General features: G+C 37.2%; 1 long non-coding RNA gene across 1 annotated transcript in view; it reads right to left on the reverse strand.

The window, feature by feature from the left end:
- Nucleotides 1-600: 600 nt before the first annotated feature.
- The window catches only part of LOC141968991 (uncharacterized), a 97170-nt gene continuing 81326 nt past the window's right edge, over nucleotides 601-16444 (reverse strand). Inside the window, exons 5-8 of the long non-coding RNA XR_012634965.1 lie at nucleotides 12168-12272; nucleotides 11226-11368; nucleotides 9975-10076; nucleotides 601-2185 (exon numbers count right to left, since the gene is read on the reverse strand). This is a non-coding gene — a long non-coding RNA (uncharacterized LOC141968991). The remainder of the gene's footprint in view (nucleotides 2186-9974; nucleotides 10077-11225; nucleotides 11369-12167; nucleotides 12273-16444) is intronic.

Below are 16444 nucleotides of genomic sequence, written 5' to 3' on the forward strand. Positions count from 1 at the left end.
TTCCCCACGGGATGGATAAACAAACAACTGAAATTTCTTGGAACCAAGTCGGAATTGCTATGTTTGGGTTGAAAAATATGATCAGCAACTGTCTCCTAAAATTTTCAAGGATAGTCTCAATTCAAAGAATAATAGTTATCACCAGAAAACATGTTAAAAAATAGTAAAATATGTGACAATTCTTAATAAGAGATCTCACTAAGAGATGAATCAAATTTAGAAGTTTGCTGAACACGTATATTTTTTTTTAAAAAAAAAACAATGAGTACAAGCAAAAATTCATACTTAGCATTACCATAACACTTTATCTGTAATCCCAAATACCAAGAGCTGTATGAATATTCAACCACCAGACTGAAAGCTAAATAGCAAGTCTATGATAAACAGAAAAGTACTAGCATGTATATAAATAAGCACACAAAACAGCACAACAAAGAAACAAAGCTGTTCTAGCAAAAAAGAGTTAAGGCAGTTTCTACAGTACACAACATAAGGCAGGCTGACATGCAGACAACAAACCTATTTATCACACTGCCTCCACAAGTCTACTTACATTTAAACATCAGTCCTTTGAAATTTTTTTTTTTTTTTTTTTCCATTATAAATGCACCGGTAGCAAAATTAGAAGTTCTAAACCACAGCTTTTAAAAGCATGTTTTTAACTGTTTATTTATTTTCCTTTGAATTTTTATTTGATCTTGAAGAGGTAAATTATAGACTTCTCTAAGTGAAAACTCTAATCTAAAAAAATCTTTTAACATTATTAAACCCTTAAAAAAATTTCCTTAATGATTACCAGGTGTTCTTCTTATCAGCCAGCTAACAATTTGCTTGATTATAGATAATTTCCTTAAAATTATTAATCTTATTTTATATAATGGTGTATAAAAAACTGCATTCCTCATGGCACTTCATAAATATCTCATTTCTTGCTGAACTTCTGTATGGAATATACCAAAGAGTTTTCTCTTTTGAATAGAAGATAAGGAATATTGCAGTGGAACAGATCAGTCTTTGCTAATGAACAGAGTGGTTCAGCATAACACTGCTCAAATACACAATAATTATAAAATTATTATTTAATTAAAATTATAAAACTCTAAGTATATACTAAAGGATTTTTAAAAATTCTTTGAGAAGTTTGTTGATCTAATTTCCTATTGACTTTTTAATAGGATTTGTCACTCTTAAATGTGAAGAGAAGCATCTACTATAAATTACTTCGGTTTTACCAGTTCTGGAAAAATGGTTTATTCACTTTTTAGTATGTTGTTGTTTAATATGTGGGGGTTTTTGCCTTAAGTTATAACAAGAATTATGTGGAAGACAGAGTTATTGTGCTATTATGCACTTTACAAACACAGAATAAAAGACTGGTCCTGGCCTGAAGCCTACAACAAAGTTTGTAGTGAAAAGACCAATGTTACACATTTGACTGAGGTCAAAGTTCTTGTCCATGGCCTTAGCAGCAAGATTTTCTTGGCATATTCACAATTCTTACTGGAAATGTTAGAATCTGAAAGGAAGAATTTCATAAATGTGATGCAATTCATATAGTGAAAAATTCTGGAATAGAGTTTTTAAGATTAATTTGCTTAAGAAATTCAGAAATTATCTTGACAAACAGATCCTTTACAATCATTTGTGAAATTAAATGGTATTCTGTTCCTTAGTGAATAGTTTAGATAACAAGAGCAGCGGGAATTTTGATACACACGTTTTGTAGTTCATAGTTGGATCCTGCTTAGGCTACTGAATTCGCATGGGAGAAATCGATTCCCCAGATATAAATAGTAAATAGTATTATGAATAGTAAACACAGAATTATTTCAAATCACTCAACATTAATTGGTTTAAAAATCCAAATGAATATTCACATAAAGAAACTGAATTATTTGCCCGAGATCTTGTTCCTTAAGACTTTTCACAGAGCTAATTCTAACTGATCTCGCTGTGTTCTGACAGAAGGAGGAACTCGGTGCTTTTCTGCGAGGGCTGATATGAGCATGGCAGGCTGTGTCATATGTTTCCAGTTTATACAACTTCTGGAGATATAATCTTGATTGAGAAATCCTTCATTCTGAAGCATCCAGAGCGAAATATCCTAACTGTAGTTCTTGCAGGTGTTTAGAAGAACATAGACTGATATGCAGATCCCAGACTTTTGTTTCCAGTGTTGGCACAACTGGAAAAACAAAACCAAAACCAAGTTATAGATATTAAGGTAAGAGTACAGTATAATTTTAGCATATTTATGCAGAGGTCCAGTGTTGAGTTCATCACTAAGGCAGAAACAATGCTTTGTTATAAAGCAATTGTCCACACAAAGAAGATCCTATGCAACCTGATATCCAAGGTGTCTATCAAGAGGAAGCAAAATCTTTATAAATGGGCTACAGGAAAAATAGAAAGCAGGGCTTTCAACTGATTGATACTGGTTCTTACCTGGTGAGAACTAACGCAATGATACGATGCAGATATAGATGTATATGTATGTTCTACAGCCTGAGAAATTAAAATTACTTCCTTCAGCAGAATTACTGCCCACAGAGGCACCATTCCAAACGAGAAGTTTTTGATCAAAAAATTCAAAACATTTTCTAGGCTTCATTCTTTTAACTGTGGAGAAGTTTCTGAAAAACTAATTTGCATCAAAGTGTATAGGGGATCAATTTTATAGCACCTGGGTGAAATGATGATAGGATTTCAAGATCCTGTGATGGTGTCTTAGAGAGGGGAGGGGAGGGAGGAATAGATTGAAGTATTCTCAAGAATTAGAAAGTATAGCCATAGACTAGGATATTAAAAGCCTGTCTTGCAGAATTTATAGACTGCCATTAGGATTTAAATCTGTCAGTCTATCCTTGAAAAGTCATTTGACTGGAATGATGGGTGGTGGATCTGTGGGTAGGATTAACAGCTTTCAGCCTTCTGGCAGAGTTGTCTCACTGCTGAGGTATTTGATGCTGAGGGCCAATGACAGCAGACCGTTATTTACTCCTGGAAAATTTCTGGAGCATATGCTAAGAGGGGACTAGGGCAGGGAAACAGAATAGTTCGTAACAAAGTAAGTCTGTAGGGAGGATTCTTCCCTAAGAGTGTCTTGGAATATTCCTAATGGTCTCGACACATGTACAGGATGTTCTGCAGAGTGCAGTGCTTCAAGCACCTGGGAACAAAATGAGTTCTTCCCCTCAAGGGGGACAGTGCTTCACCTAAACTGAGGCCTGAAATTTGAAGGTACAAGTATCCTCTCAAAGCAGGAGCTGCGGATCTTGCTGTGATTTCAGAGCCATGCCTACTTTGAAGAGTAATCATGAAGTCTGTTGAGTTTTCTCATGCTGGAGGCCTTACTTATTCCTGCTGGAATGAGGCTTGAAGGGGTCCCTAGTAGTTAAAAAAAATGACGGTGAACATGAACATTAGTGATGAAGTGGGAAGTACTAGAAGACAGTAAAGAGTTTAGTCAGCAGATGAGAACAGAAGGTCTATGCTGCTTGGCTTCTTTCTGTGACAAAAGCTGACGCCAATAAAGAAGTTAGGATAGCTGAAGAAAAAACCTGTATACCCTCCAAAGCAATAATTCCTATCAAAATTTAACAGACGGAGGAGCCTCAAGATGCCTTGTTTTATCAGAACACTCAAGCAGGCACAGGCTGGTAAGACATAATGTTCATCAAAAAATGAAATTATTTCAGAGGACATCCTCTGAGGTTGCTAGTCTTTCTGATAATTACAGGAAGAATTTTCTGAGAAGAAAATTTTTTCAGTCAAGACAGCACATGGTGTGTCAGTACGAAAACAATACAGTCTGAAGGAATGTCCTTTTAACAAAGAGAAGTTGGGGATTTATGAGAAGGAAGATGTAAGAAAAGATGACAATGGCTTGAAATCACAAGTAATTCCAGATAGATCTGTCTTCTGCACTGATTTTGGAGCTGCACAGAGCACATGTACTGTACTGCTTTTTTCAACAAGCAGATCCAAAGAGATACTCATGGATTTGGTGAGTAAAATTTCCTACTGCATGTTTCCTCTCTATAGATAACTCAGACTAGCCCCTGTCCCTACTTTCCTGGTGTACTGGTTTTGGCTGGGCTAGGATTAATTTTCTTCACAGTAGCTTGTATGGGGATGTGTTTCGGATCTGTGATGATGTGCTTTGGATCTGTGATTTGGATCTGTGATGGTAAAACAACCATGTTTTAGTTATTGCTGAGCAGTGCTTACACAGCACCAAGGCGTTTTCTGCTTCTCACAACACCCCGCCAGCGAGCAGGCTGGGGGTGCAGCAGAAGTTGGGAGGGGACACAGCTGGGACAGCTGACCCCAACTGACCAAAGGGATATCCCAGACCATATGACACTGTGATCAGCAATAAAAGCTGGGGGCAGAAGGAAGGGGGAGATGTTTGGAGTTGTGGCATTTTTCTTTGCAAGTGACCATTACATGTGATGCAGCCCCGCTTTCCTGGAGACAGCTGAACACCTGCCTGACGATGGGATGTGGTGAATGAATTCTGTTTTGCCTAGCTTGCACGTGCTGCTTTTCCTTTATCTATTAAACTGTCTTTATCTCAGCTCACACATTTTCTCACTTTTGCCCTTCCAGTTCTCTCCTCAATCCCACTGGGGGCATGTGAGTGAGGCTTAGCTGTGTACTGGGATGGGCCCTTATCACTGGGAAAGTATCAGTCTTCAAGCTGTAAACCTCACAAAGGAGCTTCATACTGGCTTTTGGCCACAATGCATTTGTGCATCATACATTACTGAATGGAAACCTGCAGTCTTGCATTGTCATTGGTAGTTAAATATTTAGCTGTTAAAAGCTGCAACTGACTTGGCAGCTCTCAAATGTACTCTTTGTTACTACTGGTATCACACAGAGAGTTACACAGGGTGGTGCAGCAGAGGTCTCACTAGTGCTGCCATTGTTTTCCCCTCATCCGTATTCCAGATGTTAGTCAGCTCCTTATGGATTTAAAAGCAGCTTAAGAGGCCATGACTGAATCTGCCACAGTTAATAGTGAAGACGAAGAGAAGACATGGCTGATTTCAAGGAAATACATTACACTGGAAATGAGCAGAAAGAAAGGGAAAAAATACCCAAGCAGTTTCCAGGATCTGAGGAGACAGGTCACAAGGGAGACAGATGTTTTAATTTTCAGATACGCAACTGATAATCACTATTTCTCCTTCTTCTCATTAACCCCTGTTACCTGTTGTCCCGATTTCTAAGAAATTGTCTCAGTTTTCACGAATAATCAGTGATATCATTCTGACTTGAAGATCCCATATGTATCACTCTTAGCTTCTCAGAATTACAACTCCGTAACACCTAACTTCTGCAAACAGGCTTCCAGCAGACAGACTTAAAATTCTGATATACAACTAGGTCACAATCCACAGATGCAAAGACAAGCAAGGTCTTCCCTAGGACTATGAGGATTCACAAGTGTCTTGCTACAAGCATAAAATACAGAGCAAAGACAGATGCAAATAAAAGCAGCCTGATGAAAGGCAATAGATGTAAAACTGAACAAATTTCCTTCCTCCCTAAATACCATGGATGTATGTGTCCATATGTAACTTAAACATCACAATTAAAATGAAATTAATATTAAGAAATAGTGTAAACATTACCAAATACAGAAAGCATAGAAGAGGCATGCATCCAAAAGACCCAAATCCTGATCTAGATGGTTATCTTTGGGTTAAGCATACTAGATTTACTTCTTTTTCACTTAAGTTACTTAAAGAGACTTTATACAATACAGGTTTAGCATCAATGCTGAAGTATTTGAAGGGGAAATTCAAATTATAACTGCTCAGCAGTGGTAATCTGTGACCAGAGAAATGATCTGGCACAGAGGGCACAAAGACCCAACTGCAGAAGGGGCTGAACTGTCTGAGAGCTGGAATGCCAGAGACAGAAGGACTCTGTGTAAGGAAGTGAGGTTTCCTTTGCTGATGAGATAAGAAATAGCCACAGAATTGTCTTGTAGAAATCCTGGAATGCCAGTGCTCAGGGGCCACCTTTGGGCAGCAGAGTTGGCCCTGGGGGATGGACCCAATGCAAGGCTGAGGCACCCAGTGCTCACGGGGTCGGTGTCACTGCAAGTGTATATAAGGAATCAGCTTGTGACGCATCCTTGCGGACTCTTCACAGAACCACTTATGGTGGTAGTGGGAGAGACAACTTGTTAAAACAGGCCTGAGAGAAACAAAGACTGAGAAAAAGCAGCCTGAGAAAGAGATAAAGGTTAGTTGGGGGAGTGGAGGCCCTCCGAGCTAAGGAATGTCTCAAACACTCACAAGTAATGAAACTATAGTCCCGGGGTGGAGGTGTGGAGGTCGAAGCTGATGAGGCCGCCCCAATAACACAGGATGCAGCTGGAGGGGGGAGCCCTGTGGAGACAGGACGGCTCTGCTCTGGGGCACCTGGTCAAGTTCCAAGGGCCATCTGTCCAGCGAATGACCTTTGCTTCATTATCCATGAAATCCGTGTTAAAGTTAACACCCATGAATATTCTAATGAGGATTAACAAGATCATGCTAATTACATCATCCCATGAAACACCTTACCCCTCCCCATACGTGGGATGTGTAGGTATGTGGGTCGACTTAGAGGACGGACCCAAGGAAAGTGGGTATAAACTGAGGGGGAGTAAAAGGGCAGGGGGGAGGGCACAGACAGTGAAGTGAAGTGAAGTGAAGTGAAGTGAAGTGAAGTGAAGTGAAGTGAAGTGAAGTGAAGACAGATGTCTTCTTGAAACCTTGCTGGTGGGATCTACACAGGAACCCAGACCGGTGATCTCTACTCCTCTATTCCCTCCATCTCCTTCCTTTCCTTTTTCCCCTTTTCTTCCACTACCATTAAGCAATGCAAGGCATACTGTATTGCTTGCCATAACTTGTTTTATATACTTAGCCAATTATCATATATCCAATTAGTACATTGTGGGAAGTTAATAAATGTTTGGACTTTGAGACTTGCCTCACTGTCGTCCACTCCCTTGGGGATTTATGAACCCGAGTCACTTGTCTCCCGCATCTGAGCAGGACGTGACAGGTAGGACTCTGTCCAATTTTTTTTTTTTAAATATATTTAAGCATAAACATGTGTTTATTCACCTCAAGGAGTACAATAAACATTCCCCAGCATATTACTGAAATTAGGTTCCTCCTGTGAGAGGTTATTTTCTGATTGTAAATCTATTTGAAGTTAGTATGATATAACAAAACATCTTAAATTACATAAAATATTTTTTAAAAGTGAAATTACTCTCCCTTTTCCACCCCAACAAATTCACTCTCACCCGCAGGTGAATTGCTGCATAAACTGACAGCGAAACGGGAGCCAGATCTGTGTGATACAAAACATTTACCCTCCATTAAGCCTCTGGAGTAAATTCTGATGGGCAGTTTTCAGTTTTTATTATCTTCTTTTAAATTATGCTGTAATACCACGTGCCATATTTCCTGGATGTGTAACAAATGCTGTTTCTGTGTGATTTGTTTACACCATTGGAAGCTTGCCATCAATAAGCTCCGTTCCCCCAGGAAGAGTTAAAGTTGAAACATGAGTGCTGTGTAGGGAATATACTGAGTAAACTACTGCACTGACTGTGCAAACCTGCAGTAAAATGAAATTAATATTAAATAAACATTGGTCTTTATCTATATTATTGTCCTAAAAATGTCACCCTTTGGTCTTTTCCATTCTATTAAAATTGGGCTATCACTTCTCTTCATATTACCCTAAAGGAACTTGCAAAGCTAAAAGCAAGATGAATGAATTCTCTCTGCGATACTAGAAGATGTTTCTCAAGGTCTATTAGGTGTAGGAGCAGGCATTCACCTCCCATTCTCTTCTCTTTTTCCCCAATTTTATTTATATTGACTCTCCTGGGATATTATAAACTTGGAATCATTTTTCCTCAGAATGTCAGTGATCTGTTTTCAAACAGTCCTTTCTTTTCCCTGAAGTTCCAGCTCACCTGTTTCTTACCATCATGAGAGTCTCACTGGTAAAAGTACTGCCAGAGAGCTCTATGGATATTATTCTTCCTTTATTTTAATATGAATGCTAAATTAAAGTATTCTGATTTTGAGGGGAATAAACAAAAATCATTCCTTTTGTCTTCCCTTCTCCTCACACAGCAATTCTAGTGTCAGCTCCCATTGGGTGATTATGAATTTCTGTGCTTCCATGAGATTCAGACAGAAAAAACCAACAGCTTTATTTAAACTCATCCTGCCATCACCTGTTACCATTTCCAATATCCCAGGTCAAATAGAAAAGATTAATTCAAGCTGAGGCTGGGGGGGAATTCCTGTGACAGTCTACTCCGACCTCCTGCATAACACAGGTCACAGAACCTCCTGCATAACAATTTCTGTATCACACCTGTAAACTTTGACATAAGCCATAGCATATCTTTAATGAAGGGTACAACCTTGACTCAAACATTGCAACTGTAGGAGGATTTGCCTCTTTTCCAGCTGGTTATTCTAACAGTTTAACTATGCTTGGCACTGAAAGACAAGAGCAGGCAATGACTGTGTATCTGAGGATTCTGTAACTGCCTTTTCCCATGGTCAAATGGGTAGTTTCCAAATTTTCTGAACATTATTTAGTTAATTCTATATACATTAATACTAACTCATATACAGAAAAAAAAAAAAAAAAAAGGTGGGGGGAGATTGTAAGTCACTTACAAATGGAAAGCGTTTACTAGCAGCCCCATATAGTTCTCACTAAGAATGATAATGCAAGCAGTGAAAGAGTATACAAGCTGATTTCTGATTTTCCACGAGCCAAACTCTAATTAATCCCGTATTGTGTCTATTATTTTATCAATGTCAATGCAGATTTTATGTCTGCTGATGATTATTTAGCAAGCAGAATGTTCTGAAAAGGTGGGAGGCCACCAGCATGCAAACTGCTTGAATTAAAAAAATGAAAAGAAAGTTACTCCTGATAATAATAATAAAAAAAAATAGTAAGTCTCAAAGGACAGGAATAATTGATTAATTAGAAGTGGAAGAGAAGTTTTCTTGGAAAATTACTGTGGGGGAGAAAAAAAAAAATGTATAGGAAATAATGATGAATATAGGGAATTTCATGTTAATATAACCATTAAAATGACTATAACAGAATCTGTCTGTTCATCAGTTATATAGAGACCATACATACCATACAGCCAGCAGGGCATTTCCACAATTCCAGATTTATTTACTTTTCGGAAGTGTGGGCAGATATAAAGAAATAATCCACACAGCAAGTCAGCTTCATCAGTTTCCTTCGATTATACTGACAAGTTAATAAGTAGCATCACCATATGTGGCTGCTGTAATATATGTGGTGTTATTGTGCATATTTGGTCTACTCTGGCAGTAGCCAGAGTAAGACAAATTATTCTTGCTAAACCAAAATTGGCTTAGGCTAGCTAGGAGATTTTATGAGCCAGAACTTCTTTTCTGAGGATTCCCAGTTCACACACATCATATTATCATAACAAGCCTTGAGTGGGTGTCCTGGTTTTGGGTGGGACAGGGGAAAAGGGTGAGTGACCACCTGCATGGTGTTTGGCTGCTGGCTGACTTCAAACCACAACACTGGGGTAGACGCTGTTTAAAGCCTTTGGCAGATATCTGAATAACTTGCTTTAATAGTCAGTCTTGCTGCTTCACATCATTAGATTATGGTCAAAGCCAGCCATTTTAATTCATTCAACATTCTCGAGTTTTTTCACTTTTTTTCAACCCAGAATATGTAAGTCTAAATCTAACAGTTTAAACACTATTTGATGGGTCACCAGATCATGGAAAAACTGGAATGGATTGTTTTGTCATACTGAAGTCCTGCTCTATAAGCATAATTCCTCTTTTGGATCAGAGCAAGATATGTCAAAATATGATGTCTTTGTGGCATCTGACAGCAATGGTGACTCACCTAGCTGACCTACTTACCTGATAATGAAAAGGACTCAACAGTATTGCTGGCTCTGCTAGTGACCTGTTCTGTGATGCTGAACAGGTCCAAGTTGCCTCTTTGTGCCTTATTTTCCTTACCTGCAGAAAGAAAAAAACCCCCCGTACATTCCATTAGAACTCTAAAATCTACAAGTAAAAATAATGTTGTGGTTTTATTGATTCATAAATATTTATTATACTTACTAACAGAAAGAACAGAAATTCTGACTACTGCATAAACTCATAGTACCAAAAGACAGTTTTACTGCCATAGACTGTAAGTTTGAACAAGTATATATGAACAAATCAGTAAGACAACTGTGAACATTCACAGTATATGAATTGAAATCTCTTAATTACTTAGTCTCTAAAGCAATTATTGTAATTAATACATAATTCTGAGAACTGGCAACAGATACTAACAGTTACATAGAAATATCAAATAGACAAGCTTCCTTAAATAACTATTTTGCCTAGTTGTTTGAGTAGAAGAACTGATGTAATATGCAGTGACACCTCGGACAACTCATGCATCATTTGAGCAATTTTATAGTCCCCCTATTGTTTCTGTGAGCTTTCAGCCTTTCCAAGAGACGTTAATTGTCTAATCCAGTCATTCTCCACATTACCAGGTGTTGGTTGATACAGTGAAGCAACTAATTCCAAAAAGTAGGCTCCTTACAGCTTTACTTCTGAATTTCCTGTATACAGGGTTCATTCTTTCTGCCATTAATTTCTCAAGTGCCAAGCAACTGAGACACTAAGAGAAAAGACAAAAAAACCACCCCAGTAATTGACTTAGTGGCTTTTCCAAAAGCTCTTACTGTGGCTTGTTGCTGAATTCTTCTAAATATATGGAAATTTGGATAAATACAGTTAACTTTCTGTATGTTAAAGGAATTACAATAGACTCAATAAATCATAAAGGGTTTCAAGTGCAGGTCTTCATTGACCCTGAAGTGATGCACTCTGTCTCTCACAGATTTCCCCTCTCCCTCACAGATTTCCCCACCACAGAGATTATCATGCTGTTACTACATTGCTTTGAACAGTGAAGATTGTCGCAAACAATTTTATGGCTTAATTCAGTTGGAGTGAGAAGAGAGCAAGAGACATTTTCATCCTCCTGCTCATTAGGTCAAACTCAATTTTACAGTTGATACTAGGAAATAATTTGCAGTTTCAAAGCCTGAAATTTTGCCACGGCTTTGAAGGAAGTAAAGTAGGGGAAAGCTCTTTTTGTCTCACCCTCCCATGAGCAGCTTCTTACAATGACCAAACGTAGAGGAAACCTCCGTTTTCTGCTCGCACCACTTTTTCCATTAGTTTCAAAACACGAAACGCAAATGTCCCACTAGATGACAAATGACACTTCTTTTGGAGCCATGCATCTGAAAAAGTGATCAAGTAAGTTACTCAGGTATAAGATTATATATAAAGAGAAAATCAGGACCTTACAGAGAACTAAAGAGATTGATAGTTATTATGAGAGCAGATTGTCACTCTTTGGTGTCCCATTACAGTCCCTTCTCTCCTTTTGAGCTCTTAAGCTCTTATAACAAGAAGTTAACTTGCCATCTAACTTTCTGCTTTCTATATTGTTCAACATTTACAATGTTCTCCAACACATTTGCCTATGCTCAGTACAAAGAAGTTAATCATCAAACCAATACTGGGAAGTTCTTCACCTGATCAAGTCTGTTATTTAATGATGTAGAAGATGAGAGGACCCTTATTTGGGAAGTCAATAAATTATGGATTCTTCTTACATAGACAACTACTTGTGAGTTAGATAAGACTTATCCTTACTAGAAATTAAGCATAAAGGGCCCTATATTTTGCATTAATTAAAGCAAGTTTTCTACTCCCTTTCGTCTTAAAAATGTAGTCGTCAATAAACACTGGCATCCTCATAATGTGAAAGTGAAAATTCTACAGGAAAACTTGATTACATTTTAATTAAATTTAATAGATATTTAATATAATAAATTTGAAAAGAGAAGGAAAATAGTGTCCTGCTCTATTTGCCAAATTGATTGCCTAAAAGGGATATGTTACTACTTTAAAAAAATACATTTTTTTTCCTCTAGGTAGTGAGCTTTTTTGATAGGCTACTTATTTTTAAACAGCTATAACTGAATAGCAAAATTCATTTTTTTTCCTAAAGAATGTTTATAGTACTTTCCTCACCTGGAGATTCTGAATTATGTTTTCATTGCAGAAATAAAAGGCACAAAACCAAGTCAACCTTGCAACACTTTCTTTACTTCCATCTTCACATTTGGAACAAATCACCTGAGTAAAGATGAACAGTCTGAATCAGTCTTCATTTGGAATAAATTCACTTCTGTTACACATGCTTAGAGGACCCCAGAAAGTATTAACGTATCAATCACAATTGTTTGAGACAATGGCCTAGAAACTCTCTTGACACCCATGGCACTACAGTCTTCAGAAAACATAGTTCACTGCTTAATAAGTCTTTACAAGTAAAAAAAAAAAAAAAAAAAAAAAAAGAGAGAGAAAAAAAGAGAAGAGGAGAGATTATTTGTATTAATATCAATGAAAGGAAATTAAAATTCTTGAGGCATTTCCTCCCCCTAAGAAACATCTTCATGAACATAAAGACATTTGGAAATCATTTGTGCCTTGAAAACTTCAAAGCTCATTTTCTGGGATTTTTGGAAATTCCTGTTTTATTTATTTATTTTCAACTACTGAAATTATTCAGATCAGCACAACCTCCCTTTCTCCAAAGTAACCCAAGCATGGGAAATGTTTCCTCTTTCACCAAGAGCACTTTGGATATAAGAAACAATAAGAAGTCAGTACTTTTTATCTGATCACAGAGAGTTAAATACCAACTGAGAACAAAACGCTGAAAGATGCTGCCACCTGACTCAGGTGCTGCCATTTTTATGACATATTCATACGGACAGGTTTTTAATAATTTTCTTCCACTACTTAAGAATGTGTAGGGAAGGAAAGATTTTTCAAAACAGATTTTCCCCCAGCAGAACAAGAAGCAACAGCACATCTTAGTATCTGCCAAACAGAAAGCCCTTTCCCAGGAAAAAGTATCTGTAGAGACAGCGCTTAATTCTGTCTGGCCCTGTATGGTCATCATTTTAATAAGAATGAATACAAGCATGACAGGAAAAATGTGATTCTTCATCAGCTGATAGGCATGACAATAGTTGCACACAGATAACAGTTAACAACAACCAATTTTGCACTAATAATGGCTCTAAGCTGGATATTTTACCTTTGTAGTCCATCTAAGTAGGTAGTTAGGGACTTTCTCATTGTTTTTTAAAGCCTTCCTAGACTCATTCCTTAATATTAGTAAAATCACCCTCAAACACTTTGCATCAATCCATATCACTTCTGAGATGTGCCTGATCCATGGGACATTATACCTTAATCAATGTACAAATATCATGTCAGTTAACTTCTGTTAAATACACTTCCATTACTTCTAGGTTGGTTTTTTTTTTTTCATATCTTCTTCTATCTTTTTCCTTTGTTCACATTTTTTTATGTTGCCTTTAATATACCAACTTAAGCTATTGCTTAACAGTGCTACTGCTTAGCAGAGGTTTACTGCTAAGTAACTTAAGCAAGTCCCTATCATTAAGCTCTTATGAAGGTAGAATCGAACTTGTTCGGATTAACTGCTGGATAAATACTTAGCCAACATAAATAAATCCATAAGAAATTGATCTTCTGTACCTTATGTGAATTACATCAATAAACCACAAGCATGTTCTGTTAAATCAGAAGTCATATACAATCCTGAATTACCTACATTCCATTGATTCGTGTCCATAGATCACACTGAAGGCAAAAAAGTTAGAAAAGCATAAAAATGCAGTACAGAGTGAAAAACCTAAATTTTTTTTAAAAAAACAACTTGTGCCATCACTTTATAATATAAACAAATACAATGTTTGAGGTGGGAATAAAAGGTGAGGGAAAGTTACTGAGTTATTACAGGCAAACAGCTTGAACTGTGCAACTTAGAATCCAAACAGGCAGCATTCCCTGCTTGCAAGGACTCAGTGAGGTGTGGAAGGCACTCCTTTAAAGGACAGAAATCCTCAGATCCTTCTCAATCCATGTATAACTCTGGTTTTATGAAATTTCACTGAGGATTTCTAATAGTTTTATTTTAACACAAGAAAAATATCTAGGACAGTTTGAGAAAATTCATCCATCTCCTGGTTTCTAATCTCCTTTCCACAACCAGTCTAAGGACTCTTACTCTACAGATAACAAAACAGACAAGAACTTGGCAGGTTTCATATGCAGACAGGCTGAGAACATACTGTTAATCTAGTAAAACCAATTTAAAACATAAACAAAGAGGGAAAATGTCTTTCAAGTGCTAGTCTAACTCCCTTACAACCTTCTATCTGGACTCACCTCCAGCAACCTAGATGGTCCCTTCATCTTCTGTCTGTGCCCGTTCCTACAAGTAGCAGCCTCTATTCTCCCAGATGCCCTTCTCAACTTCTTATGATACTGCATAGAGTGGAATGGCTATAAAGTAGCAGTAAACCATCTTACCACTAACTGTTCCATGAGAATTTTTACTGTAGGGTCTAAGAAAGTCAAAAGGACAAAAAACCTGCTTTAAATATCCCAGCAGGTACCAACTGAGCTAATAACATTGATTTAGCACCTCTGTTTTTGACAGTGATCAGGCACTAAACCATCCCGGGAGCTTGTAGAGAGAAAGTCAGAGGCTTCCTAGATTATGCATCACCAAAATGCGGTGTTTGGAAGTCTCAGTGATGGGGTCATGCACCCAGTGTCTTTTGCAGGACTGACTCCACTTGTTTCAAGTTAAGCTGCTGACAACATATCACATAGTTAAGTTAGTTCAGGCTTAGTTTTCAGATATTTGCACAAGGAAATGTTCTAGGGAATATCATCAACAACAATTGTGAGACTTCTGTCTTCTGAACACCAGTCTCACAAGGCACCATTGGAAGTCAGTAAATACCCCCTGTATCTTTGAAGGATCAGGACTTTTGGTTACATGTGGTTACATGCTTTTTCATTTCCTTCCTCTAGCTGTGAACAACACAGAGGAAAGAAAAATATTAAGACATCTTCTGCCACATGGCTTCAGTTCTTAGACCTGTGACTTATGCAGGAGATGATAAGTAGGAATCTAAATGCAAATGTAGAATGAAATAAGCATCCAAAATACATACATTATGAGAAGAGGGGATTTCTTCTCTTGATCAACACTGCCATTTAATGTAGTTTTAAATTAATGGCCTGTTATTTATGTCATTTATAGCTACAAGTTGACCCCTTCTATTATCTTTCTCCGAAGATATAAAATATTGGAAAAAAAAGTTCTGCCACAGCTTGTGAAGTTACAGAGAAAAGATGTATCGATTATCAGAGGGAAGCAGCCCGGGTGATCTTCATAACACTCAGCTATTTCAGTACAGTAAGTTAATTTCACTTAAAACATCTTTCTTTCTCATCTTTTTGCTTCCACCGTACTCCTATCCTTGCAGCACCAGAAATCAGAATAGTAAATGGAAAGCAAAGCTCTTTCTGCCCTAGTAACACTCTCTGGCTGACCTCAAAAGATTTACCATGAGAAGCATGGTCACACCTGAGAGAAGATGCCATCATATTTACTAATGAGAAAAATTAGTATGAGGTATTTGCTAATATAATAAAGAAAACAATTTTATATTCTTAAATAAACAACAAAGTTGAACTCAACAGGTCTGGTATGTGCTTCAGCATTATTTCTCTAAGGGTTACATTGTTTACATTTTCTTTTTTTCTCAGTATATGAATCAGTAATTATGTTAAATGCCAATAAATTAAGTAAAATTCTGAGGCAACCAGCTTTGCCCATAACAAAGATGCTATGATTTGATGAACTATATGCTTATCCTTATACTAAATTCAAATTAATTTTAGTTACTGCTGCATAAAAACACTTTCTCTCAATGCCAAGGTGCATGCATGTTTTACTACAGGAGTAAAATTAACCCCTGCAACACTGCACGGATTATACAAACTGATAATGACATATGCAGTCAAGCACACGTGCATACGCATTAACTAGACAGTACTAATATTGTCATCAGTATAATTTCCTCAGGAATACCAAAGGTAGGTATTTCCTTGAGGTGATGATTAACATGTTTGGAAGCTGCATCCACTAATAAAAGATTATTGATAGAAAAAATCATATACTACTAAAAACTTCACAATAAAATTGACTCTAAGGTGGACACAGGAAAATTAAAATAAAGTCAAATTTTGTAGCGAAAAAAAATTCTTTTCAGTAAAGAAAGAAAACAGGTGACATATGGTGCAAAATGTTTGTAGTTAAAGTTATTTTTAATTATGTGATACTGAAAGTTTGTTTACCAAAATGTCAAACCTTTTCCTCCCTATCCAAAAAAAAAGGATATTAGCCATATCGG

This window comes from Athene noctua, chromosome 21 (assembly GCF_965140245.1).
Source record: "Athene noctua chromosome 21, bAthNoc1.hap1.1, whole genome shotgun sequence".
NCBI lineage: Eukaryota > Metazoa > Chordata > Aves > Strigiformes > Strigidae > Athene > Athene noctua.